The 4,380-nt window shown below is 38.4% G+C and overlaps 1 protein-coding gene across 5 annotated transcripts in view; it reads left to right on the forward strand.

Annotated features, from left to right (window-relative positions):
* The window catches only part of LOC115242601 (serine/threonine-protein kinase MARK2-like), a 94,447-nt gene that overhangs the window by 59,153 nt on the left and 30,914 nt on the right, over nucleotides 1-4,380 (forward strand). The window contains exon 1 of one of the 5 annotated variants that reach the window (XM_029819004.1): nucleotides 2,773-4,043. The exons of the other annotated variants lie outside the window; for them this stretch is intronic. The gene's annotated coding sequence lies outside the window, so the exon portion shown is untranslated. Of the gene's footprint in view, nucleotides 1-2,772; nucleotides 4,044-4,380 lie in introns of those variants that run through there. 5 annotated transcript variants of the gene reach the window in all.

Consider the following 4,380-nt stretch of genomic DNA (forward strand, 5'->3'; position numbering starts at 1 on the left):
TATATATATAATAATTATGAGGATTTAGTTTATTAAAAGGGTGCAGTAATTACATAGGTAAAAAATTCATTTTGGAATATGCTATTTAGAGCATTTTTTTATGTCTTTGACGATGCAATAAAATCGATTTTTCCAAACACGAATCTACTCGTGTCAATTTGTCTCGGTAGCCGCATGTGTATGCGCCTGTCTCTCGATAACATTTCCCCGTGATTGCAGGTATTTGTTACGTCGAACAAAAGATCTCGCGCCTAGCTATCGCGCTAATCGCAGGTCGCGCATCGCAGCACAACTGCAATTCTTTTTTTTTTTTTTTTAACGGACGAGGTACATTCGCTGACGCGGCATTTATCGACATTTTACATTTCATTCATACATACCTCGATCGAATAATAATAACAGCGAACAAATATACTTTAAATTGACAGAAATTAATATTGAATACACAAGAGGATCGATGCAAAATGTTAGAATTGAAAAGAATGAAAGACATTTTCATTATATTTTATTGCGACGCGGAAAAAAACGAGGCTAATTTATTTTAAAACAACATCCATTACAATTAAAAGATTAGACTCGCTGCTCGTTTCGAATTCCCGTATTGTTAATGAGATCACTCGCTCGGAAATTGGTGATCGCGGCCGTACTTTTATAACCTTCGTCGACGCTTTTAGAGCTTGTTCCTTCGCTCCGGTAACGGCCCTGCCGGAAATAAAGACGTTCTCCATCCGGCCGGTTTTTCCGACGACCAAGTGCAACGCGCGCGCGAGACGATGGATGGGCCTCGTCTCGCTCCATAAAGGACATTGTCAAGGGGCGGCGGTTATCGCGCGCGAGCGTGGGTGTCCCAAGGAAGTGCATCCTTCGCATGTTTGGACGACGGCACGATTCTCTCACTTTTAGCGCGTTTCTTTTTTTAACCTCCCGGTAAAATGCCGGGATGCATCATTACCAACATGGGGATATGCATGCGTTATTTCACTCGACCAATCGTCGCGCGCGCTCTTCTGAAAATAATCTAGTTTTTCGTTTCTTGGCTTTTCCTTAGATGTACTTTACTTAGCTAGCGGAATAAAATTATGCCGTAATGATATGAGAAAATTTAAGACAATGATGAAAGTAATCTTCATCGTTACATAACGTTGAGAAGCTCGTCGCATCCTGGGGTTCTCGTCAAATTAAATTAAATCTTGTCGCCGATATAACTTCTCTCTATATCATTAAAAATTTATAAATTACAGTTAGAATGCGCCGTTATTAATTTACGCGGCGAAGTTTACATCGTCGGAGTGCCTCTCGGCCATCCTTAACTCGCACTCGGGCCACGTCATGCCCCTGCTTTCTCGACCGCAAATCCTCGTTTGCTGACGAGGCCGGTCATTTCGTCGCTTTTTCCGCGGCCCTCTAACGAAGTCCTTCGCCGGTATGCACGCGGCGCGACGGCGTGTCGGCGCATTGCGTGTCGCACGCGAAAGTTTCGAACAATGCAGCTCTAACACGCTAAAGTCTCTACGTACACGCTAGTAAGTTTCTACTAGACCACACGTAGTGTCGGACGAATTTTTTTTTATCTGATCTAAGAAAAGGAGAAAATTGAAAAAAAGAAAGTTTTTAGATAGAATTTTTTTCCTACGCTTATATCAAATTATAGATCGCGCGGATACTACTTATACTTCTATCGCGTTTTGAATTCGGACCATGTTACTTCATATTAATCAGGTACGAAACTACGTGATACACACGTTTTTCCCATTTGCATAACAAATCGGAATTTTTTATTTATCGTCGTTTTTCGCTCGTGTACCCGACAAAAACAGATTTCCTGGAGCATATTCTAACGAGGAACATAGTACAGCCGTCGTAAAGTTCACGTCCGTCGCGGCGGGTCAGCGCAATGTGCCGTCATTCGGTGATTAATGACTCGCGCTTTCTTGCCCGCTTGATTTTAACGCGCTGACACTGACATTATGTCTCGAAGAAAGTCTGGCGAGCGCCCAAAATACTTCCGAACACGCTTTATGACACGGGTTTGGAAACACTAAGCTGCTAAATTTGTTCGCTCGTATACGCGAGGCAGGTTGGAGTATCGAGCCGCGTTCTCGAGTGTCCTCCTGAACCATTTCGATCGGCATAAATCATCCTGATGACTCGTCACGCACGTATAAGGACTTTGCGGTATATTCCACGAATCGTTGTAAAGAGTGGAAAATAATAATTTTATTATATATTATATTTTGATGGCGTATTTCAATCTCATTCCAGCAGAATTTTCTAAGCAAAAAGCTTAGAATTAATAAAAATGAAATTACAATATTTAATATATTCTAAGTAAAATACAGGAAGCACGAGGTGCTGTCTTTTATAAGTTAAAAATATTTTTTTTGGGTACAAAAATTAGTATGCTTGTGCACGAGGTGTGGCAATGAGCGAATAAAGGCGCGGAAATAGTAAACGTGCGTACTTGAGCTTATTAGATAAACGAGAAACGTACGCGATTTAAGTGACTCGGTTAATTCGCATGCATCTGTGTCTCTTACGACGTAATGCGCGTATGCAAATTTCACGTTTCTATCTCCCACTTGCTGTAGCTCCGTATATAGATGGCTGCGTAATAGATTTCGCCGCAGTTATACCGGCAATCATATTAAAGTATCAAAGTATGAATGTGCAAATAATAAAGAAAAAGTTATATATATATATATATATGTGTGTATGTGTATTTGTCAAATATTGTTTACTATTTTTTTTAGTATTTTCTTTAAATTTCGAGCAAAAATTGATATAATTTATTTACACATGTCACACATTTCAGTTTCTCGTTAACACACTATTAAACCCTTCTAAAACAGAAATGAAAGCATTAATCAAGTCTCTAACGACTCATTTCAGCGTCAATTAATGTTAGATAAAAATTTTAAATTGTGCTTTCATATAGAAACAAGAAATAATTTACATTTCATTCTTATCTTATTTCACATTCGTATCCTGCGATATCGATTGGAAAAATAATAATTTGCCCCATTTTTTCTTATTCTTTTTACGTTCATTTCTCGATGTATTTTATCATTTCGCGATTCTACCGTACATATACATAAGATTCCCGGCGCGGTGATCGCAGTGCCGGTTGTTAAGTGGACACGCTATCGCTTATCAGCATCTACCTCTGATAAGAACGATGTAACAAAGTCAAGTAATGCGGTCTCGGTCTTATCGTTGCCGTTTGAGAAATGGAGTCAGTCCTTTGCAACCGGCCGTTGTACACGCAACTTTTCGGATATCGCTTTTTTCTTTGTATTTATTTCGCGCGTCCATTTTCTTTTCTTTTCTTTTACTTTTCTCGAGATCGACAATTCTGTACAGAGAACGGATGCGACGAGCGGGAGCTTTTAGATTTCGTCGCTCTATCGTCCAACGGTAAATCCGATCTGTGTGACTTATGTGAATGTGTTTGTGTAGCGGCACGCGTCGCGTGTGTGACAAACCGCTGATAACGCATGACCGCGATCGACGATCGAAATTTGCACCACGGTTTCTCCAGCCGCAATTTTCATCCTCGTGAGAAACGCGAGCGTGTTTCGCATTATCGCGCATTACTAAGTATCACTCGAGTTTCGGCATCACATTCCGTCCGTGAAGGGAATTCATCGAAGTTAGTTTCTCGAATATGTAGAGAAGCGCTGACGTAAAATCTTCTACGGAATGTTAACGGCAATTAATCCTCAAGTGCATTAAGTGTATCATACTCGATATATCTTTGATATATAAATTTTATATTTAATTTTCTCGGACACTATTTTCATAATTTATTTCATATTAGATTTTTGTTTCTATTTTCTCTCTTTCAAACTTTCTTTATTCTTTACATTTTACCATTTTATTATTCTCTGATATCTGTTGTAATATTTGTGTAATCGTGCTATGTATAAATTAACTTGAATAATACAGAATTTTGATAAAACTAAAAGGATCAGAAACATCTCGTTTGCGGAAAATTCTCGCAACTTTACTTATTTTGTAAAGTTGCTTTTGTGAAGTGACAGGAAGTACGCATTCTATTGAACATATTTCTGTGATAATAACAATTATTATGTACGAAAATAGATCTGCAATCTCTTTGTTAAGAACGGTTCTCAAATCGCGATGATTGTATTCTACTACTAATCGAAATTTCCCTATCTTCTTTTTAAACGATTTCTTCGAAACATGGTATCATCCGCACCTTGTGACACAAGAATCTGCAATAGAAAGCTAATTATTCCAGAATTGTTCCAGAATCTCTATTTTTATGTTCTCTCAATCTATGATTTTTTTTCTTAATCAACATAGAGCAAATTTATATTAAATTTGCCTTAAAACATTTAAAACGCCAGTATATATATA

Source organism: Formica exsecta, unplaced genomic scaffold (genome assembly GCF_003651465.1).
Source record: "Formica exsecta isolate Colony F162 unplaced genomic scaffold, ASM365146v1 scaffold614, whole genome shotgun sequence".
NCBI classification, from domain to species: domain Eukaryota; kingdom Metazoa; phylum Arthropoda; class Insecta; order Hymenoptera; family Formicidae; genus Formica; species Formica exsecta.